At 43.4% G+C, this 24,659-nt stretch overlaps 1 long non-coding RNA gene and 2 other non-coding genes across 3 annotated transcripts in view; 2 read left to right on the top strand and 1 right to left on the bottom strand.

The window, feature by feature from the left end:
• Positions 1-24,659, top strand: part of LOC110339510 — a 205,045-nt gene that overhangs the window by 2,635 nt on the left and 177,751 nt on the right. The gene's annotated exons all lie outside the window — the stretch shown is intronic.
• Trnac-gca lies at positions 3,999-4,070 on the bottom strand. Its single transcript has one exon. It is a non-coding gene; the product is annotated as a tRNA-Cys (tRNA).
• On the top strand, positions 14,021-14,092 carry Trnac-gca. Its single transcript has one exon. It is a non-coding gene; the product is annotated as a tRNA-Cys (tRNA).

Here is a 24,659-nt window from a genome sequence, read left to right as displayed (position 1 = left end):
GACCTCTTAACTCCTCTTGAGTCCTATTTGGTGACTGACTGTTCCTCCATTTCCCAGAATCCTCCATCTCTCCTAGTCCCACCTATCTTGCTTCCCTATTGGCCAACAGTGCTTTATTTATCAACCAATAAGACAAACATATACACAGAAGGACTTACCCCATCATCTCCTCTTTTCTGTCTAAATAAAAGGAAAGGTTTTAACTTTAACACAGTCAAATTATATATAACAGAATAGTTATCAAGTAAGAACTATAGTTACAATACTTAGTTCATTAACTTTAATAAGATTTAAAGAAAGTATTTTATCATCTATCCTATCTGTGTGAGTCTAAAGTCTTATATGTAGTTTATCTTTTATTATAACTAAGGAAAACTACAACTGTCTGTCTTTAACTCCATCAAAGACCACAGAAGGATAATATATAAACACTAGAATTGACAGAGGTAACTCGCTGCCTGAACAGTCACCCGAAGTTCCTCTGTAACATTGGGACATCCATCTTCAGCCCATAGGCCACAGCAAAGCAGAAAATTTTAAACTGTCTGCCTGCATTGGCAGTTTGTCAGTCAATTTTTTTTGTGTGTTCTGTAGAATGCCTAGCAGACTCTTCCATGAAGCAGGAACCTTTAAGACTGTCCCATCAAGTTTAGCAGTCACTTTCCTATGGGTCCTGCATGTCAAGTCTATCAAACAGTCCAGGCAAGAACAGTTTCGTGCCCAAATGGCTAATCTTGCCATGTTGAAAACAAATTCCATAACGAGTTTCTTTGATGACCATCTTCCTCTCAGATGTAATTGGTGTGTCAGGAGTAGTTGTGTCTCACTATCGTGAAAAACACTAAATCATTTAAATGTCATATATTGTGTGGGTCTTTAAAGAATATCTATCCATCTCAAATACATCTCTGTGTATCTAGAAAACCTAACTAACCTAACTGTAAGTTCTGACTAGTATAGGTGACTGTATACAATCTATATTTAATTATGCATTACATTTTAAAAGATCAGTATAAACACAACGATTAAACAAGAGGAGAAATATACATATCACAGAATTGACCTAATATCTGTATCAATGAAAATTCATACTAATACAAAATATTTATTTCTATATCATATTCCCTTTTTTTCCCTTTAGAAAGAGATTGACTGTGATCACTACCATTTATAACCAACCCTTTATAAATGAAAACAAACATTTATAAACAATATTTGGGAATGTGGGTGTTGTTCTCTCCTAGCTACTTCCTGCTGTTAGGGGGCGCTGTCTTGGGGATCCTAAGAAGACCCAGAAATCCTGCCTATAGTGGTCTGTAACTGCATAGTCTCACCTGTCTTGGGATGTTGGGTCACCTGGGCCACTGCTTCCAGGGGTCTTGCTTCATCAAACCATATAAGTCTGGAAGGAATTCACAGCTTTTCATTTTCTGTGGAAGCACAAGCAAAAACTCTTTTCCCAAGCAACATGTCTTTATAATTAAATTTAGAATTCAAAGGATTTTTAAAATATATACGTTGGATTAATTTAGCAGCATTTATAATTAAGGATATTTTAGTTGTTGTTCCTTCCTTAACAATTGAACATCTGAAGGACAACACAATAGCATACAGTATCTGGACTGTCTGTGTATTTTTCATCTTTATGTGACTTTATTATTACTCTATCTCTTTTAATTTTACTTTTTACTTTTTTGAGACAGGGTATTTCTGTGTACTTTGGCTGCCCTTGAACTCCCTCTGTACACCAGGCTGGCCTTGAAATCACAAAGAGTTGTTTGCCTCTGCCTCCCAAGTTCAGGGATTAAAGGCATGTGCCACCACACCCAGCTACTCTCTTTATTTATTTTATTTTATTTTATTTTTCTACCATTATCTTGTTTCTTTTTTCCCCAAGCCTATGTATATTGTTAAACACATTATAAACCTTTTAGAGGTTTTACTTCATCTGAATCTGACTTTACTGTAAATCTTTGTTTTTCTGGACATGTGTCTTTTATCTGCTAAACAGCATTGCTAAAATGAAAGCCTTGGCTGTTTTAACTGTTGTGCCTCCTAGATGGTGGACGTAAGTTTACCACCAGCACTGGCCACACAAGTCTCTGCTTGTCTCTAGCAAAACAGAGCCCACCTGAGAAAATGCTGCTACCAAGAATCTGTGCTTGTCTCTGTTCTTTTGTTTCTAAAATCCCTTTTAAGCTTTTGTTAGATCTATGTGGAAATTTTGCCCCACATTGGGCGCCATTATGTAATGAGCATTCTTTCCACATCCTGTTCCTAGAGTCGCATCAGTCCCAAATGAACACTCAGGACGCTATATTAATTATAAATCTATTGGCCGCTTGATATGGTTTCTTATTGGCTAGCTCTGACTTAATTAGTAACCCATAACTACTAATCTGAGTATTTCCATATGGTCTTCTCTTACCGGAGAAAGGGCCGGGACCTCTTACTCCTCTCCAGTCCTACTTGGTGACTGACTGTGCCTCCATTTCCCAGAATTCTCCACCTCTCCTAGTCCCACCTATCTTGCTTCCCTATTGGCCAACAGTGCTTTATTTATTAACCAATAAGACAAACATACACATAGAAGGACTTACCCCATCACGTGCATTTGTCTATTTCTCCCTAATTTATGTATTTAGTGTCCTGTGTACATAAATTTAGAATTGTAGCATTTTCCTAGAGAATTATTAATTTTAGGAAGTAACACTATTTCCAACAGTACGCTTTTGTCTATGATCTATTTTATCTGCTATTGTGATTGCTGGCTGTGGTGGTATGAATGAGAATGACTCTCGTGGGCTCATGTATTTGAATACTTGGTCCCCAGTTGGTGGACCTGTTTAGGAAGACTTAGACGTTGCGACTTTGTTGGAGGAGGTCTATCATTGGGAACAGGCCTTGAGGTTTCGAAAGACTCCCATCCCTAGTGCCTCGCTCTGTTGCGGGATAGTTGTACACTGTGTGAAGGTGCATTGTTGTGATTGGTGTAATGAAAAGCTAAACATTTAATAGGTAGGAAGGAGGCATAGGCGGGGTTTCCTGGGAGAGAAAGGAGGGAGAGGAGGACTCTAGGCACGCAGGAGACGCCAGGAGATGGGGAGGTACAAGAGGAAGAGAGGCAACACCACATGATAGAACGTAGATTAATATAAATGGGTTAATTTAAGTTACAAGAGCTAGTTAGGAACAAGTCTAAGCTATAGGCCGAGCTTTCATAGCTAGTAAGAAGTCTCCATGTCTTTATTTGGGAGCTGGCTGGAGGGACAGAAAAAGACTCATTGCTTCAAGGTTGTGGATAGATAATGAGTTCTCAACTATTCACTTTGCCATCATGAACTCTAACCCACTACAAGGTTAAAGTAGCCAAACTAAACGCTTCCTGTTATAAGTTACCTGGGTCATGCTGTTCTATTGCAGCAGTAGAAAAGTAACTAAGACGCTGTATTTGTCTTTTCTTCATTCTCTGGATGCTCCTGATAGGTCAGGTCCCGAAGGCTATGCAAGGATAATTTGATCCCCAGAACCCATGTGACAAAGCTTGTTGTGGTGGCATACACTATAATACCAGCGCTGGGGAGATGGTGGCAGGCGGATCCTTGGGGCTCACTGACTAGTCAGCCTAGCCTACTTGGTGAGTTCCAGGCCAGTAAAAGATCCTGTAACAACAACAATAGAGTGAATGACACCTGAGAAACATCTGAGGTTGTTCTATGTACCGAACAGAAATATATGTATTCTTGCTCAATACACACACACACACACACACTTTAAAAGGAAAAAGAAAATTTTTAATATAAATTTAGTAAGTAAAAGAGAAAACTTGGGTTGTAGGAACATGCAGTTCTGGGCCTGTAGCACTCAATGACAGTTTTAAATCACTCTGAACTTTCTCTGAGATTTTAGGAAGCTCAGTACCCCAGGATTTAGGATTAGAGTAAAGAATGAGTTTTCATCACTTAGCCTTAGTAATTTAAAAATAATAATAGAACAGCAGGGGTCACCTGGATATGAACCAGGGACCTCTTGATCTGCAGTCAAATGCTCTACCCCTGAGCTATACCCCCGACAATAACTAGCATCTAAATAGTGCCTTATACCTGTGTAACCATGCGCAGCCTGTGTAATGTTGCTATGGGTATTCATTGTCTGTGGATCCTAGAAGCCAACAAGCTTGTCTCACTACAAATTTACCTCTATGATATATAAAACAAACAATGGTTTCTTCTCCCAAATGTGTTCTTGAACTCTATGAGACAGGACTGATGGTGCCACTGATGGCTGAAAGGGTCTACAGAGTCAGTCAGCTGTGCCCGGCATAGCAGGCATCTGGCAACAGAGAGTCAAACTGAACATATTTCTCTGGGACACACAGCATTAAGAACTAAGCCCGTTCCTTGTCACTGGGTTTAGGACCCTTTAATAAGCCATTTCATATCTTCCCCGTGTCTCAGTGCAAATGCCATACCAGAAGTTATGTGAATAGACTTATAAACCCTTAAGGCACTGGAGCTGGGGGATTAAAACGGAGATTTGAGAGGGCAGGTACACCCTGCACAACTCAACGACCTCGGCAGATGGGGACTCTGAGGATTTGAACAGGTGCTGAATTGCTCCTCTGGGGACAGTCTACAGATTTTATGTCTTAGGACTCATCTAGGGGAGTTGCTAAAGACATCATTTGAGATCAGGAATAAGCTGCCGATGGACAGTCGGGAGACCCTCCCCCTGGAAGAACGCCTGCCCCAGATGGAGAGCTGATGCCTGCCCTCTGCAGGAAGACGTGAGTACTGCAACATGGAAGAAGAATCTAGCTTAGGCATTTCATCGTAGCATCCAGTGCTGGCGCAAGGTGCCAGGATTTAAGCAAGGACCTTGTTACATGCTCTTAGATATGCTCTAAATTAGTGGTTCCCAATTTTAGGGTAACAGAAACAGACTCGGAAAGTAAGCCTAGTGGGAAAGGGGAGCATTCCAGTGAGGGAGGTCAGTACGAGACAGGAGATGCTGGCAATGTGCCAGTCTTAACATCTGCAGGCAGCACTCAGGTGGTGTCTGACCTTGTGACCAGGGAGTGAGAGCCGAGGATAGGCTGGGCTTTCTCCAGGGGTCTGACCGCGGACCTTGGGAAGTGACACTGCCAGCACAGACACAAATCCACCTGAGATATGTGCTGCACTGCGGTTCTGGGCTTTTGTGTCCTTGGTCACTATAAATCTAAAATCCACACGGAGTGCTGCATGTGAGGACCTCTTGCCCGAAGCTTTGCTTGTGGGCGGAACAGGCATGCTCTGTGCCAAAGCGACTCAGGTCCTTCAGACAGAGGGATGCTGTTTTCCCTTGGAGCCTCCAGAAGGGTACTTCAACCTGTTCACACCCTGATTTTTGGCCCAGTGACACGAATTTTGAGCATCAGTCCTCCAGGCCTATAAGAGGGTAAATTTGATTTGCTTTAATTTTTAAATGGATTGTTGCATTCTTACAGGCAAACTTTGAAGTTCTGATAGTCTGACTTTGGAAAACAAAGTTTCTCAGAAAATAAAGAAGTTTCTTAAAGAAAGGGCTTGTTCTGACATTCTGGAATCTTGGTATGTCTTTGGGAGAAATAGACTTCCACGGTAACTTTACAGTTTAATTTCATGTCTGCCTGTAATTAATCAGAGACGATATTCACTTTCACTCACTATGGATGGAATTTTGTGTCCAAAACTTCCTTCAACAACACACTGAATTGATCATTACTTTTATGGCCTCCTTTTGTGGAACAACAACAACAAAAAAAGCAAAATAACAACATAAAACAGAAAATAAATAAGGTGGATGAGACTTTGAACCAGGGACCTCATGACTGGCAGCTAAATGGTGCCCTAAATTTTAATTCCAGTGTATTAAACACACACTAATTGGCACTTTAAATTTTTGGCAGCACATCCAAGACTCCAGTAACTTGCTGCTACTTCTTCATGTCTGAGGAAGTCTTGAGTGTGGGTTGAGTTGTATCTTGAGTCTATGTATATTAAAGTCCTACTCCTGGTGAATGTGATCTAGTTAGAATTAGGGTCACTCAGTCATAATCAAGTTGATTCATGTAGGGATAGAATGTCTCTAATCCGATATGGTTGGTGTCTATAAAGGAGAGGAGAGGAGAGGAGACACAAGTAGGAAGGAAGGTTGTGGGTGACGGGGGATGTCCTTCTGAGTATACATTTCTCTTATTGGTTAATGAATAAAACACTGTTTGGCCAAGGAAGATAGGCGGGGCTAGGAAACGAGGAGAATTCTGGGAAAGGTAGGCAGAGAGAGACTGGCAGAAGATACCATGTAGCAGAGGAAGGAGTAACAGGCCAGGATCCTTCTCCAGTAAGATAAGACTATGTGGAAATACCTAGATTTATAGAAATGGGTTAATAATTAAGACAAAGCTGGTCGATAAGAAGCCCTAGACATCGGCCAAAAGTTTTATAATTAATACAGCATCTGTGTGCTTATTTGGGGTAAGGCAGCTACAGGACCAGGAGGGACAAGAAAACTACAGCAACAAAAGGGTACCGGACTCTTCACATTTTTATTTGTTTGTGTTTTATAGGGAGAAGGCTAATACAAGATGTTATTTCCAGGAACTGGAGGAGGAATTGACCTCTAAGGAAATGAAATAATCCCCACACAGCGAGTTGTTGTGGGGTGGTGGAGTTCCTGCTTTGGGGGTGGCAGAGTTCCTGGTTTTGGGGTGGGTCACAGTGAGAAAGTGTGCTGTGAAATAAAGGATGCAGATTTGGGGTCAAAGCCAAGTGACTGTTACAAGCAACAGGTTATGTCACTGATGTCACTTTTGAACTTCATTTTTCTTTTAAACTTTCAAATGAGTCTCATTTACTGCACTATAGTGGGAATTATGTGGGATTTTGTAGTTGAAGGGGCTAGCACACAGTATCGGCACACAGCATCGGCACACAGCATTGCCTTGTAGGAGCTCCCTTCCATTCATTTCTCTAGCATGTTCCTGTGGAAAGGTGAAAGTCGTTGGGATTTTTCCCCTAATAGGGTAAGGATACCCACAGTTTCCTTCCATCTTCTCACTCCCCTGTCGCTCCTCACTCTTCCCTTCCAGGGAGGCAGGGCCTGACTTTGTCCTGTGCTTCAGAACCACAGAGGGATGAGGGATCTGCCTTAGCTTTTCTACCATCCAAGCATCTACTGTGCACCAGTCAGCTCAGTACCGGGACTGCTGAGGACTTTGTGTTTCTGTCCCACATATATGTTATCCTAGGAAGTCGAGGTTATTATCAGGACCACACCAGGTTTTCAGTTTCATCGTGTAAACCCTACTTCTAGCTTCTGTTACCGCACATCAACCAACCAGGTATGCAGTGTGCCAAGTAACTGTCCCGAGAATGAAATTAAAGAGATCCATGGACATCGTGGTTTTGTTTTTAAACAGACTTACTATTTACATTTCGGTGTTCAAATGTTTTGCCTGCATGTATGTATGTATGAATGTGTACTACATGCATTGGTCAAAAGAAGATGTTGGAATCCCCTGTGAACTACCGTGTGTGCTGGGAACTGAACCTCAGTCCTCCATAATAGCATCAAGTGCTCTTAATTCCCGAGCTATCTCTCCAGACTCAACCTGTGAGTTTTTACTTGTTCTATTTCGGTTTGTACATGTTACCTCAAAACTCGGAGACTTTCTTCTTATAGTCTCTAAAACAAGGCAATAAAGAGATTAAAATAAGGACAAAGAAGGTTAAAAAAGATTATCCAAAATTTCCAGTGTTAAAATTGACTGTAATATATGAAATGCCAAGTTAAAGGACAAACTGCTGGATTAAAAAAATAAAATTCAGCCTAGTGGTGGTGGCCCATGCCTCAGGAGGCAGAGACAGGTGGATCTCTGTGAGTTCCAGGCCAGCCTAGCCTATAGAGCGAGTTCCAGTACATCCAGGGCTGCACAGAGAAACCCTGTCTCAAAAAACAAAAACAAAAAAAAACAATAAATTAATAAATAATTTTCAGTCAACTAAGTGTTTTTGTTCCTGAGAGACAAATCTAAAGCATAAGAATACAAAAAAGTAATAAGAAATAAAAGGACAGGAGGGGGAAAAAACCTTCTAAAATAGGCATGAACTAAAGCAATTCATGACCAGTAACCCTCTACTGCGGAAGAATTCTGCCCAGAAGTGAGGAAGAAATGGAGTGGTAAACATTAAAGCTCAGTAGAGAAATTTGATGAGGAGAATAACTGGAAACAAGAATTATGAAGGCATCAAGCATATTATACTCAGTAAACTAGGAAACCCTCACTTTAAACCAACAGACAAATCAACAGACAGTGCTTGTGTCAGCCAGGGGGGGAAAAATCCAACAAAATTTCAGGACTCATAATGCTCAGTGACAATCCTAAATGTAAATGATCTTAAATCTCTGGTTTAAAAAAAATGCAGACAAGCTAACTGGGTTGGAAAACCCAACCTACTGGCTTTTGTCTGCTGGTAACACCCCTCACTGGCAGTGATCCACACAGGTTGAGAACAAAAGGATAGAAAATAATGTACCAAGCAAGTGGAAGAGGAAAGCACCTAGACTACAGCTAACAAAGTTGAAAGAGGCAAAGATGCACTGTGTATTAAGAAAATAAACGTGTGAAGCAACCTTGTTTCTAATTTAAATTTAAATCTGAAAATAAAAAGAAAATAAACAACCCACCACATAGATATAATGATATGAATATACATATACCAGATGCTGCTGCACCTGCCTTGATAAAACTAACACTACTAGATGTAAAGAGTCTGATAGGTTGAAACACAGCAGTGGTGAGAGCACACCATTATCTTTGAAAGATAGATTACACAGACCAGAAGAACGGAGAGAGGGACTCCAGTGACACGTGTGTCAAACCCCCATGCACATAGAGTCTGTCCTGTCAAACGTTTCAGAAAGAAATGATGTTTTACACTTCTGGAGAACAATGCTATCTATAAAATGGTGCCTTCTCTGATCTGTGATTCACCCACTCCAGAAAAGTGGTTCCTGTATTCATCCCACAAACTGACAAGATCTATTTCTGAAATAACCCAAACTAGGACACCAGATTGAAGAAGAATCACATACCATTAAAACAGATGAGGAAGGCCTTTGCAAAGAGTGAATTCATGTTCATGGTTTCAGAATGGTTTTGGTCGATTAGGACAAGCGTTTTACCTCTCTAGTGTGCTCTGAGGAATCTCTCTAGAATAAAATAAGTCCTATTAATGGTGGGATGTTGAAAGTTTTCCACTGAAACTCAAAACAAGATAAAAAAATATCCATTGTAACTGCATCTGATCTTTGATAAATGAAGGTCTTAGCCAGGGAAAAAGGAATTGATAAAAAATAAACAAAATATATGGTTTTAAGGGGAGAACACTGTTTATTTGAAGATGAAGTTATTATAGTATAGGTGAGAAAGTTGCAGATCACCACACACATAAGGCCAAGTTAGATTCCATCCTTTATTCTTGGTTAGCAATCAAGAGTGGGCTGGAGCCTCAGCTTCTTGGTGCCAAAGCTCAGGGGTGCAGCAGTTGTAAAAGTAAAACCCACAATCACATTCATCTTAGAACTGCAGTCAGAGTTACTGCAACATTCGATTTGGCAGAACACAGCGGTTACTCCAGACACAATGTGACAGCTCATTTTGACTCATCCTTTTCAGTTACTTTAGTTTATATTTGGTTTCATAAACATTATTCTAGCTAATACATGTGGACCATGATCAGGATCTTAGAGATCCAAAGTGTGCTGCCAAGGCAGACATGGATGTTGGGAGCGCAGAGAACTGAAAGGTGTCTAAGCCGACACAAAATGGAGTCAGGACATGATAGTGTTACCTTGGCCATTTCCATATGATTGTAAACGTAGAACTTAAAAAAGACATCGAAGACATACTCATTAGGATTATTAGCTGTCCATCAATGTATCTGGACTTAAAGTTGAAATTATTAGATCAATGATTATATTTCAGTGTGCCAGCAAGAAACTGGAAAAGGAGGAAAATTCCATTTAGAATAACATAAAATGTCAACCTTCTGTATTAGCTAACTTCCTTATTGTTTTGAAAAAATACCTGGTAAATACAACTCAAGGAAGGGATGTATTTTGTCTCACAGTTTTAAAAGGGATACGGACTTATCATGGTGAGGAAGGCTTTGTGGCAGAAGCACAAATGGCCGGTCAAGTTACTTTTGCAGTCAGGGAGCAGAGGGGATGGACACTGGTGCTCAGGCCCCTTTTCACTTAGTCCAGGGCTCCAGCCTGCGGGTTGGTGCACCCCGCCTTCAGGTCGCTCTTCCCTTCCCAGTTTAAACCTTTCCAGAATCACCTTCATGAATACCCACAGGCCTGTTTCTACGGTGATGTTACATCTAGTCAAATTTATAAGATTAACTGTCATTCCTTCTAAACAAAGATGAGCAAAAGTTACACAAACATTCTTGCAACTGCAAAAGTCTGAGACTCAAAATTCTAAGAAGATGGATGACTTGTGGGTTGTAAACCTAGCTATCAGAACTATGTAGCTTCCCCCTGCATCTGTCTAAAATACCAATGCAAGTTAATAAAAATACTGGAAGTATGTGCTTGTGCGCGTTTAATTGTACAAATATTTTCTAAAACAATATAAGCAAGACCAGTAGCCAAAAACAAGGATGGTCTTGGGTAAAATATAGAAGGATGTGTTAAACCAGATCTCAAACAAAGCTCATTTGAGAGAATGGAAGGAAATGTGGTATTCTTACAAAGATGGGCAGAAATTCAAAGGCTGAGGCCAGACCATTAGGAAGAATCCCTTCTGTGTGGATTGAATGTGAAATGTCCCCAAGGGTAAGTTAATGTGTTAGAGACTTGGTCCCTCCCACCCCAGCCCCCAGCTAGTGGATCTATGTTGGGAGGCAGTAGAAACTTCAAGATGTATGGCCTAGCTGGAGGAAGTAGGTTACTGAGATATCTCAAAAATATATTTATAAATTTTCAATTATAATTATGTAATTTTCCCCTTCCCTTTCCTTCTTTCAACTCCTTCTGTGTACCCCCTTGCTCTCTCTCAAATTATGTCATCTTTTTCTTTAATTTTTCACACACACACACACACACTCACTCTCACACACACACACTCACTCACACACACTCTCTCTCACACACACAGACACACACACACTCTCTCTCTCACACACACAAACACACATGCACTCATGCACTTCTGAATATAACCTACTCATTTTTTATGATATTATTTGTACATATATGATTTCCGAGCTGACCATTTGGCACTAAATAACCAGTTAGTGTGTTCTTCTCTCAGGAAGACTATTTCTCCTGCTCTAATCATTCCTTAGTTGCCTATATTCTCTGTCTAGGGTTGAGGTTCCCCCTTCCATATTATCACGTCTATTGGTATTATTCTTGTTAGGTCTTGTATAGCTACGATGGTGAGACTTCATGAATGTAGCTTCACTGACATTTCTAGGAGACATAATCTCACTGCAAACTTCCTGTTTCTATTACAGTCTCACCCTGGCCCCCTTCCTCTGCGGTGATCCATAAGCCTTAGGTGCAAGACGTGTGCTGCAGATATATCAGTTGTGACTGGGCACCACACAGTCTCTTGTTCTCCGTATTTTGATCATTCATGGTTTTCTGAAATGGTCCCTGTATGTTGAAAAATAGAAGTTTTCCTAATGAGGGCTGAGAACTGCACTTACTTGTGGGTATAAGGATAAACACTTAGAGTATAGTTAGGGATTGTGCTAGTTTAGTAAAGTGGCATTTATAGGTTCTCCCATGATACCCGCGACTTCTCAATCCCCAGGTCGTTGACTAGGTTTCCAGTTACAGGCATGAGCTCCCTTTTGTTGAGCTGGCCTTAAGTCCAATCAGAGAACTGTAGGCTATTGCCACTACTGTACTTTTAGAGTTGTTGTGCCATGCTGGTCTTTGTTGTGGCTCATAGATGTTATAGGCGTGTAGGACCATTGGTTGCTTGCATCCCTTGGAAGCTTGTGTGGTGCCTTCTGGTAAAAGTCAGCCTTTCATCTTTTCAGTGATTTTTTTCCCCCTTAGGTATTTGTCATAGTGACAAAAAATTGATACAGACAAATGGTTGATGGCAAAGGCAGTTTGCTGAGCACCGAGGAGCTGAGTGAGCCGAGGAAGATGGAGCTCTCCATCAAAGGGAGCTGGCAACTGGGCGGCTACAGAAAGAATCCTGACCTCTGCCTCACACTGCATACTGAAGACAGTTCTGAAGCAACGTTGCAGTCAGCCCAACAAGGCTTGGGGGTAGTAATACGGGAAATTATAAAAGGGGATGCTTCAATTGAACAAAGAGTACACGTTGTCATAAAGAAAAAGGTCCTTTAAGGCATCTAGCTTAAAATGACTGCACACCATGAATAGGCACCATTAGGAGAAAGTAGTTCTGGTGTTCCACTGCGCAGCTGGGTGACTGCAGATAAAAACCATCTTCAGGCCTGGGACATGGTTGCCCTCCCAGAGGACCAGGGTTCAATTCCCAGCACTTACATGGCAGGTCGCATTTGTCTGTAACTCTAATTCCATGGTATCTGGTGCCCTCTTCTGGGTTCTGTGGGCAACACACACACACACACACACACACACACACACACACACACACACGGTGCACAGACACATACAGGCAAAACATTCCTCTGCATAAAATAATATAAAAAATGTAAGAACTTCTTTATTGAATTTTTGGGGAATAATGTAAATTTTTAAAAAATGTTTCTATTATTCCAAAAAAAAGCCAGGAACCTATAACATTGTACAGGCTTCAACTTTAAAAAATTGCAAATACAGAACCTGAACATGTCAGTCAAGTTTAGGTTCCAGGGTTGGTTTTCTTTCCTGGGTTCCTGCTCATCCCTCCTTCCAGGTGCGACACAAGGCTGTCACTTTGCTGGTTGCTCCCTAGGAAACACTTCTCACAGTGCTGCTGTGCTGGACCAGGACCTTCTACTGCTCCGCCCTCAATTCCTGGTCACAGACTGCAGCCTTCCCGCCCCTGCCCGCTTCCATGGAGTTCTCACAACTTCAGAGATCCTTTCTAGAGTTTGTGGCAGTGTATCCTGTTGCTGATGGGAGAGACCCAGAGATTGCAACGGCCCCCTAGAAATTCCATGCAGAAGGCAGCATTCCTTCATCTCTCAGGCTGGGCAAGCAGAGGAGAGGCTTCTGGGCTGCCTCGTGAGAAGGTGAGAAGGTGGCTAGGACTCCGAAGGAGAGGCCTGTGGATAGAAGAAGAAATTAGGGGTTGAAGAGAGAGACAGAGACATAGAGACAGACTCATGTCCTTGGTTGCCTGAGGAGGTAAAATGGTACTAAGGGAAGTACCATTTTTTTTCTAGATGGGTTAGGGCTTTGCCCACTGGCTGCCAGATCTGAGTTAGATGGGTTTCATCGCTGCTGGGGTTTCCTGGTGTTGATCTATGCTGCCATCTGTCCTTTCACAGGCTGGGAGATTCCAAATCTGCCTTTGACTGTTTCCTTGGGGGAGCTCATTGTCCATCATATTTATCTATTTTAACTGAAGAGGGACTTGGTCATACATCCTAGTCTGTAGTTGTGTAGGAAGTGCCATGAACTCTGTATTGGCCCAGGTGGGTCAGGCTTGACTTTGCCATCAAGTGTGACAGGACAGACACTTCCGTTCTATACAGTTTCTGTTTGTAGGTCACCATTATGGTGGGCTCTGTCTTTGACTCTAAGGACCATTGTAACAGACAGGTCCATGATTCACTAGCTGGCCCTAGAGGTTTGTGGAGAGGACACAGCTGTAGGATTTCCAGGGGGAGTGACCCTGTCTTTTGGTAGACATCAGAAGCAGAAGACAGGTTTCCTTTGACTCAGGCTTGGGGTTCCTGAGATCCCCGTCCTATAATGTGAATAAATAGATTTTAAGGGATATGGGTGTCACTCTAGGAGTAAAAGGTGTTAATTAAACTCCATAAGAACAGAAGGGGGTATAGCTCAGGGGTAGAGCATTTGACTGCAGATCAAGAGGTCCCTGGTTCAAATCCAGGTGCCCCCTACTCTTACATTTTGCTTTTGTGAGTTGCTGGTGGGAATCCACATTGTTTTTTGAGACCTGGTCTCCTATTGCACCTGGAGTTTACTGGTTGTCTCCCTTCTTCCTTGCATCCCCACTAAATTGGGTAGCCAGCAAGCTGCCTCCAGTCTTTCCAGCTTCCTTCTCTTCACCTTTGTCCTCCTGTGCTTGTCTCGCCGTGCTGGGATAGCAGGCACACTATACCTCTCTGTTTTTTTTTGCACAGGGGACAGAGATTTGAGCTCAGCTGTTGGGACTCACGGGGCAGGGCACCTTAACCACTGAGCTGTCTTCACAGCCCCACCACCAGTTCTAACCACTGAAATAGATGCTGGAATTTCAAGTTCTTCTTCCTCAGTGGATACGAGGATACATTTTCTTTCCCCAGACCCAGCACACGGTGAAGCTTTATTGTGGTGGTTTTGAACCCCAGCACTATATTAGGAGCAACTCAAGCGTCTATAAAAGTTTCCCTTCCCAGGCCTCACCCAGACCAATTAAGTCAAAATATCCCGGGCGGGGCCCATGCACCAGAAGAGCTTCTGGACCCCAGAAGTGAGAAACAGCTCTGCAGAGCCTCCTGAGAGCCTCCTCAGTTAGTGCCGCCCAACACCGGTGTTCCCAATCTTTGCTTAGTCCAACAGTATCCGCATATGCTTGGAACATGGATAACCGGACCGCACCAGCATCTTCCAGGGACAACTGTGCTCTCAGATCTCTTTAGTTTTCTTGATTCTTCTTGTCTCTCCGCTAATTCTCCCTGGTAAGGGTTGGAATTGGTCTTCTGATCTTCGATTCGAAGTGGACTGGATTCTCTCTTCCTACCAGGGCTTTTCAAAACACGAAAAGGTCTTATTTTGTGTTGTACCCTGTGCCTCTGTAAAGGGGAGATATTCCCATTCTTTAACATTTTTCTTGATGTTGGTTCTTCTTTTCTTTAAGCAGCTGTATTAGTTGTTCCCATTTGGAATACCCTGCAGCTGTGCATGTCAGAACTTGTGAGTTGCTTATGTTCCATTGCTGAGTGGGTGGTGGGTAAATGCATATCTGCATTGCACTTTCAGAAAACAATACAGTGCACCTCACCCATGGACTTCCTCAGCATTCAAGTCAACAAATATATGTCCTCTCATTTGCATATACCATATATCACTTCCTTACAAAACACAAAACTGTTGTTGAATAGAGAAACCACTTAATAACCAACTAAACTAGGAAATATGTTTTTTTTTCCTTTTTAAAAATTTTGAACTAGAATCAAGCTTGTTTTCCATGTCAAAGCTGTCAAATGTGTGTGAACTCCAGGATGGTCTTAGGGTCTGGTGATGTGCCTATTTCCTGATCCCATCTTCAGGCATTCTTATTTGTTAGGCCTGAGCTGGGGCCTGAAAGGTTGAACTTTACAATGGCACCTGTCTTTCCTGTGTTCTCTCACATCAGCGAGTGAAGAAGAGGTTTTGACTGAGGCAGGAAAACACATACTGAGTGTGGGTAGCACCATAGTGAGCTGAGCGTCAACACACCTCTCTCTCTCTATGTGTGTGTGTCTCTCTCTCTCCCTCTCTCTCTCTCCCTCTCTCTGTGTGTGTCTCTCTGTGTCTCTGTCTCTGTCTCTCTGTGTCTCTGTCTCTCTCTGTGTCTCTATCTCTGTCTCTGTCTCTCTCTCTCTGTCTCTCTCTGCGTCTCTATCTCTGTCTCTGTCTCTCTCTCTCTCTGTGTCTCTGCCCCTGTCTCTCTCTGTCTCTGTCTCTCTCTGTCTCTCTGTCTCTCTCTCTCTGTGTCTCTCTGTGTCTCTGTCTCTGTATCTCTGTCTCTGTCTCTCTCTGTGTATCTCTGTCTCTGTCTCTCTCTGTGTGTCTCTCTCTGTGTCTCTGTCTCTCTCTGCCTCTGTGTGTCTCTCTCTGTTTCTCTGTCTCTCTTTCTCTCTCTCTCTGTCTCTGTCTCCCTCTCTCTCTCATTCCCGTTTGTGGAGATAATATGTCCAGCTTCCTCATGTTCTCTCTGCCTTGCCTTTCCCAGCATGGAGGACCATGTCCTCTTAGACTGTGAGTCAAAAACAAGCCCTTTCCTTCTTTAACTTGCTCTTGTCAGAGTTTGTTGCAGCAAAGTGAAAAGTAATCCAGGGAGAGAGTTCAAAGATGACATCACCGAGTCTCTTCCTGAAAGCCATGGCTGACGCCTGCCAGCGCTCCCTGACGCCACTGCTTAGGGGTTCAGCCTCTCAGGCTCCAGCCCAGGACTTACTGTGTCCTTACTGTGGTTTCAGACATATTAGAGACTCCTTAGGACTGGAGCCAGTGGTGTCTCTGGCCCGGCTCTCAGAGCTCACCAAGTCCCCTCCTGATCAGTGACTCCCCTCTTCACGCCTGTCCTGCCCCACTCACCTGGGCAGCTCACTAGAGCCCCCCCTGTTGGTAGAGGCGTGGATGGGCGAGCCGGCTGCGAGGCTGTGAGCATGGGAGAGCTGTCCCCATTGCTAGTCTGTCTTGAGGCAGCACAGGCTGAGGAGAGGTGCCCCCCCCATCTCCAATCAATGCCTGAGTCAGAAGATCCTAAGAGCAGAAGAGCTGTCCCTGCCTCCCACCAGCGGCAACACTCAGGAGAGTAGCACCTACCCCTCACCAGTAGAGCTGGCCCTGAAGGAGAACTGACCTTGAAGACATGAACGTCAGAGAACGCCCCGCCTGTTGGCAGGAGTTTCTGTCTCACCTGGTCCCGAAGTCGTGAAGTCCCAAACAGACACACAGAGGCCTATATTAATTATAAACTGTCAGGCCTATTGCTCAGGCTTCTTACTGGCTGTCTTAACTATTAATCCATTTCTATTAATGTGTGTTTTTCCACGTGGTCTTGGTTTACCTGTGATGCTTGGATCTCTTGCTTCCTTGGCAGCTTCATGGCATCTCTCTGACTCTGCCTACAACCTTTCTCCATCCCTGTTTGGATTTCCCGCCTGGCTAAATCCTGCCTGTCCATTGGCCAAAACACCTCTATGCATCAACGAATAAGGGAAACATCCCTTATCATTTCCTCTTTTCTGTCTAAATAAGAAGGAAGATTTTAACTTTCACATAGTAAAATTACATATAACAAATACAGCTATTCTATTTTTTTTAAGGACTTTCTTTATCCTTTTTCTTTTCTCTCCCAAATCTACATATATTTTTGAACACACTGTAAACTGTTTAGAGGTTTTTCTTTATCTGAATCAGTCTTTATTTTATATCTCTATCTTTTTCTGATCACATGAGTCTTTAATCTGCTAAACAGCATCACTAGGATTAAAGCGGTGGCTGGCTCTATCCCATGACTTGGCTTCCTCAGAGTCTAGCTCCATGGCAGAGGTACTGACAGGAGCCATGTTTATTGCCACAACTCTACAGAGTTTTTTGGTCCATACCACCACCAAAAAGTATGCCTCTGGCTGCTCATAAACACTCTTTAAGTGTTTGGCAGCAGGACCTCTAAAAAGGGCCTTGTGGTTTTTACCGCTAACACTGAGTCAGGAAGTCTCTCTTAAAAGAGTCGTGTCACCCTAGAAGATGTGATGGGGGAATGTCCTTCTGTGTATATGTTTATCTTATTGGTTGGTGAAGAAAGCACTGTTGGCCAATGGGGAAGCAAGATATGTGGGACTAGGCGTTGAGGGGGACTCTGGGAAATGTAGTAAAGAGAAGTCGCCATGTGACCCAGGCAGGAAGTGAGATAGCAGAGCAGAATCAATACATAAACTGTGACAAGCAGGGTATGACCCTCTTCTCCTCTCTTCTCTATGGAGATGCTGAACAGACGTGATTTAGACCCCAATGGAGTAAGGGGCCCAGTAATCTTTTCTCCGGTAAGATAAGGCCATGAGGAAATACATAGATTAGTAATTATGGGTCAAGAATAAGAAGCCCAAGTCACCAGCCAACAGCTTATAAGTAATATAGCGTCTGCCCATTTCTTTGGGGCAGAGAAGGGTGGCGGGACCCTAACTGGGCCAGAGAAAACCTCACGTTACAAAGATGCTACTACAAGAAACTGTGCTTGACTTTGTTCTTTTGTTTTTAGAATCCCCTTTTAAGCTTTTGTCAGGTTTTACAAGGAAATTGTTGCCAAACATTTGGGTGCTACATGTGGACGGAAGTTTTTGTCCTGCCCCGCCCTTTTTAAAAAATTATAACCTGTTTAGCCTATTGGCTTCTTATTGGCTAGCTCTCTCTTAATTATTAACCCATTTCTATATCTGTGTATTTCCATGTGGTCTTGGCTTACCAGTGATGCCGGCATCTCCTTGACTCCGCCTACTACCTTTTTCTATCCCTGTTTGGATTTCCCACCTGGCTAAATCCTGCCTGTCCATTGGCCGAAACAGCTTTATTCATCAACCAATAAAAGAAACATATATTCACAGCACACAGGACATCCCCCACCATCTGCCCCTTTCCTCATAGTTACAAAGGTTGAACTGGCCAGGGCAATCCTGGAAAGTCCACCCTGGTGGCTAAGATTGGGGAGAGCTGGTGGGCTGATCAACCCTGATTTACCCAGGCCAGAACAAGGGTTATGCTGACGGACTCCAATATCCATCCTATCTGTGACCAGCTGGAGCACGGTGTGGGGTCATTTCTTCAGACCCAGAGCTGCAGGATTTCCATAACACAGGGCAATAACAGGATTTCCAGGAAGAGTCTCAGTGAGGACCCAGCATTGATGGTACAGCAGAGACCACGGTCCTGGAACCAGACCAATGATTCATTTCGTTAAACGCGTGCATGTAAAAATACATGGACAAAGGGGTTTACTCCATGACTTACTGTGTCACACTGCAGCTTCCATCACGAGATTTTCCTGTTCTTCCTTTTTTTCTTTGTTTTTCTTCTTTTAAATTTTGTTTGATTTGGAGTGGGGAGGGAGATGGGTAGGAGTAGGAGGGGTAATGTGACAGACACAAAGAATAAATAAAAAAATAAAGCTAAGAAATTTCATTCAATTAAAAAAATAAAGCAAGATTGTTATCACCCCCCAGGAAAAGCAAAAAGTTCAACACAACCTACTTAGCATGATATTCATACTCACTGTTAACTATTCACCACAATAACACAAAGGATTGAATTCGGAATTGAGGTGTAGATGTATTGGGAAGTGACATGTTGGTCTATAAGAGGATGCCAATGATTTCTAAACTTGATTACTTTCAACCTAACTGCACTCAATCCCATAGATGATAAAGTTCCTGAAGAAACAACCAAAACTATGGAAAGTGGCTGCCTGTGGGTGACAGGAGGACTAATAATTAAAGCATTGGCAGGTTTTTATGATAAGCTTTAAAACAATATTTGACGCCAGGCGGTGGTGGTGCACGCCTTTAATCCCAGCACTCGGGAGGCAGAGGCAGGCGGATCTCTGTGAGTTCGAGGCTGGGCTGGACCGATAGCCTCCAAAATAATACAGAGAAACCCTTCTCGTAAAAACCAAAAAAACAAACAAACAAACAAAAAAAAAAACAAAAAACAAAAAAATAAAAGCAAAAACAAACAAAAAAACCAATATTTGACTCTGAAAAATAACTGTGAAGGATACTTTTCTGTAAGTACCAACATATGCAAAAGTGGTCACGCTCTTGTAGTGGGGATAAAGGTCACAGCAGAGCTGTCTGCATAGAGGCCCTTTGTGGCCCTCCTTCTGTGTTGTCCTCAGGATGGTTCTCAGAGCTCCTTCACTGTCCAGTCAGGATCTGGGAAGGTCACAGCCTTCTTCTGCCACCACCCTTAGGTTCCCTGAGCTGGAGAGAGGTGTTCGGATATGGGTACTTTAGATGTCTTAAAAAGAGCTTGGCATGGTACCTACTCCCCCAGGCTTTGTGGTGTTTGTTTAACACGATGAAACATGACATGTGAATTATAGAGCCCCCGAAGTATTGTTTGTGTGTAGGTGTGCGCTGCTCCCACAGTCTGAAGAAAAGGGGACGGATGTCCAGACATGTGAGCTGGGCAGAGCTGAGAACTGGAGAAGGGACTCACTACATTGAGTCTGCAGAGGAATCAGTGCTAGACTTCCCAACTCTCTAGAGATAAGTCAAAGCTTCCAGTATAGTATAGGAATGCTATGTGTGTGAATATAAAAGTTAATTAGTACACACACACACACACACACACACACACACACACACACACACACACACACACACCCGTATCATAGAGCAGGGGGTATACTCAGGGAGTAGAGCATCTGGCTTCTAACCAGTAAGGTTCCCAGTTCAAGTCCAGGTCCTCCCTGCTATATGTTTTTGTTTTCATTTTTTCCTCATGGAAGCTATTGTTCATATTCATTTCTGCTTTTCTTTCATTCATTCCAGTTCTTCTGGACCTTTCCAAGGCAAAGCAGAGAAAGAGCCCACATCCCAGGAAGGAAACAACAGAGAGCTCACTGTGAAGTCCACCCAGGTCACAGTCAGTCAATCCAGCTATGACCCAGATAGTCTCCGGAGTAAGCCCGAGACTAACTCACTTCGGGAAATCCAGTCTAGAGGAGCCTGAGGGGCTGTTGTGGTTTGCATAAGACTGACCCACGCAGGCTTATATATTTATATTAGTCATCAGGGAGTAGCACTACTTGAGAAGGACTGGGAGTTGTGGCCTTGTTGGAGTGGGTGTGGCCTTGCTGGAGGAAGTATGCCCCTGGGGATGGGCTTTGAGGTTTAAAAAGGCTCACACCAGGCCCGATCTCTTTCTCTTTTTCCTCTCTGTCTCTCTGCCTGAGGATGAAGATGTGGTTTTTGGCTACAGCTCCACCACCTCGTGTGCCGCCATGCAATAATGGACCTAGCCTCTGAAAAATGTAAGCAAGCCCCCAGTTAAATGTTTGCTTTTATAAGAATTGCCTTGGCCATAGCATCTCTTCACAGCAATAGAAATGCAACTAGGATGGTTTGAGGAGCTGGCTCCTTCCTCTGGCAACTCCTCTCATCTCTCTAGGAAAAGCCTCCTCATTCCCTAGGTTGGATGTTTCTGTCCCTCAGGCCTCTGCTCTGCCTCCTGCCACTTTTGTGGCACCATGATTCCTGAGTTAGTCTTCTATTTGGAAGAAACCTCTTTGAAGAACGAAGACAGTGCCTTAACTTTCTCTGTGTATTCAAATAGATGACCAGGGTGTGACAAACTCTGCATGTTCACTTATCATTTCAGCATAATCGAAAGAATGGATAATGAAAAGTCAGGGTGAGCTCCCTTCTGAGCCCTTGGTGTTGTAGAGATGCAAATGCAGGACCAGCCGGTCAGTGGAGGCTGCAGGTCCCAGGGCTGGTTTCTTTTTCCTGGGTTCCCACTCACCTCTCACTTAAGACATCAGCTCTTCCTCCTTCCTGCTTACCACCAGTGAGGTCTGAAGCTGTGGCCTGGGAGATGTTTCTCCTCGTGCTCCCGGTGCTTGGCCATCAGGCTGCAGAGACTTGCATGGCTAAGGGAGTAGAAGATTTGTTCAGTTGAGGAAAACTATGATTTCTCAAAAAGTTAAATAGGGAGCTAGAGAGCTGGCTCAGTGGTTAAGAGCACCGGATGCTGTTCCAGAGGATCCGATTCAATTCCCAGAACCCGTACGGTGGCTCACAACTGTCTGTAACTCTAGTTCCTAGGGATCTGATGCTCTTTGCTGGCCTACACTGGCAACAGGCACACACGTGCAGGCAATGCATCCAAAATAAAATTGAGAACATTTAAAGTTAAATAGAATTACCATGTAATCCAGCAACCACACTCCCCAGTACATCTGTAAAAGAGTTGAAGACAGGCGCTCGGATGCTTGTTCACCAATGTTCATATTGTGTATTGTGGGCACTACTCACAATAGCTAAAGTATGGAAGCAAGCCAAATGATCATCCATGGAGAGATAATGTCATGCTACAGAAAAAGGAGACACACACACACACACACACACACACGATTATGTATAGTGTGGCTCATTTTTTATGAAACACTTGGAATGGAAATTCGCACGGGCAGAAAACAGGTTGGTGGTTTCCAGAGCATTGTGTGTAAGGGAACCAGAGTGATTACTAATAGTGCAGGCGTTCTTCTGGGTTGAAGAAAAGCTTTGAAATGAGGGACGGCAGGCGGTTGCCATCACTAAATATACTAAACACTACTGAATTGCACACTTCAGAAGACTTAGTTTTATGCCATGTGAATTTCACCTTGACTTAAAATAATCATAGATAAGGCTACTGAAGGGAAGACTTGGACCAAGTTGGCAGAGCTGGAGCACAGTGCCTGGGTACAGGGCTAGCCTTGGCTACTGGAAAGAGAGCAGGATAGATGGGTTCAGATGCTGGGAAGTGAGCAGATGTCCTGGTACAGGTGGGGACAGCTTCTCACATTGCCTGTGTTTCTCAGTGCAGTCAGAAGCAAGTTGTTGGTGGGGGAGAAGCTGCTGCAGCTTTGGGAGAGAGGGAAGGCATGAAACATTGATCCAAGAGAACAGGGATGACCCTGGGCTGGAGGCTGATCAGCAGGCAGCACTGGCCCCCTGCAGTTCGATGGCAGGTGTCAGAAGTGAACTTATCAAGACTGGATTTTCTCCAGCTATATTCAAGCATCATGCAAACTTAGGCAGGCTTGCTGTCATGTTCTTTTCCTTCAGGAATAGAACACGGAAGTGCAAACTAAAACAAATGTTTCCAAATGTGTCTCGAGTTCCAGAGCTCTGACAATGACTTGTGCAGATTCTCTGATCCCATCTCCAGACTTCCTGGAGCCCTGAGAAGTTTAGCTTTTCAATAGCATCCTTCCTTATTTCACTCTCTCACACCACGGAGACACCACACGATCTCCCGGATTAACATATTTAGTATCCACTTGCTAAGTAGAGTCACCATGCATGGTTATCAGTCTGAAATTTCTACACGCTGTGTGGATTTGGCGAGTAAATGATCACACAAGTTAAAGCAAAACAACATCATTCTTTCCACACAGGCAGCAATGGATAACAGAACTCTATGATCCGTAGTGAGCAGGTCACCCAGGGTTCAGGAAACCTGCCCAGAGCAGATGGAATTTCACGTAGGCATGCCCCCACTTTATAGCACAGGGGCAGCAGCCCTCTACTCCAGGGCTGTCCCTGTGGGGTTAGGGATCACTGAGAATCACAGGACGTACCGTCCTAGGAAGGATGGAAGTAGAGTCCAAGATGCTCCAGATGGTTCCTTGTCATCTGAGGGTGATGCATCTGCAGATGACTGTGCAGTTAGTCAGAACTTGAAGCAAGGAAGAAGGGAAGAATGTGTCATCTAAGGCCATCAGGGCACTTGTCATGCATCACTGGCTCATCCTGAATGCATTACTGCTCGGAATAGCATTATTGACTTTTCAAGTGAATCTTGGTTGTGGTGGGTTGCTGGGTGGAAGGACATTGGGGTTTGGTGAAGGAGAAGAGTATGGGTGGGCTCAGTTTATAATGGAGCCATTCCTACAGAAGGACAAAAGAAACACAGATATTAATTCTACAATGATGCTTATTTGAAACAACTGAACATGTGCTCAGGTGCATACAAAGAATATTTGCAGGTGGATAAAGTAGTCAGTGATTCAAATATATGTGCTTTCAACTCCTTTAAGTGTTTAGTTTTGCTTGTGGAAATTACATTTGAAAGGAAATTCACCTTTGAATTCTAAGATGGAGTTCTGTAAGGGAAGAGGAAGAAACAGACAGTTTAGAGCTTTATTAGAAAGCTTTCTAGTTTCTAGTAGCTACAGGTGAGCTTCTCCAGGGATGACTCTGTCCCCTCCCAAGTGCTGATCCTTACAGCTTCCTTCCTTCCTTCCTTCCTTCCTTCCTTCCTTCCTTCCTTCCTTCCTTCCTCCCTCCCTCCCTCCATCCCTCCCTCCCTCCATCCCTGCCTCCCTCCCTTCCTTTCTCTGTGGGTAGTCTTGTCTCAACACACATGGGCACCATCTTTGTATTAATAGGAACCTTAGCTCCCTTTGAATTCCCATTCACAAGGACATCTTAGCCTGTAGCTGAATCTGAAGCAGAGCACAGGGCTGCAGTTTCTACATCCTGAACTTTTCTGTAGAGAGTAACAGAATGAAAAAGGTGAGGGTATTTGAAGTAGCACCGTAAGTTCCGGGAAGTCACTGTGACCTAGGAGGGCCTGCAAGGCACTTTGCAGCAGAAAGCTTGTAACCACCCTCTCTGCAACTGCATTTGGCCCTGTGCTCATGAACAGATTCTGTATTATGTGATGGTTAATCTTCCTCATCAGTTTTCCCAGGTGTGGAATTGCACAAAAAAACACACCTCTGGGTATGTCTGGAAGAATGTTTCCTGAAATGTTTAACTGAGATGTATGTGGTTTCATCCCAAGGGCTTGAGCCCAAGACTGAATAAAAAGGAGAAAATGAACTGAGCACCACTATTCATCTGTTCTTGCTTACCAACTGTGGATACAATGTGACCATCTGTTTGACATCCAGATGTCATGTCTTGCTATTCCTCATGAATGCGCTGAGTATCCTTGAGTTGTAAGATAAAATGAATTCTTCCTCCCATATTACGATTCAGGTATTTGGT

This window comes from Mesocricetus auratus, unplaced genomic scaffold (assembly GCF_017639785.1).
Source record: "Mesocricetus auratus isolate SY011 unplaced genomic scaffold, BCM_Maur_2.0 Super-Scaffold_100125, whole genome shotgun sequence".
Taxonomy (NCBI): Eukaryota; Metazoa; Chordata; class Mammalia; order Rodentia; family Cricetidae; genus Mesocricetus; species Mesocricetus auratus.
This window is presented reverse-complemented; position numbering and strand designations above follow the sequence as displayed.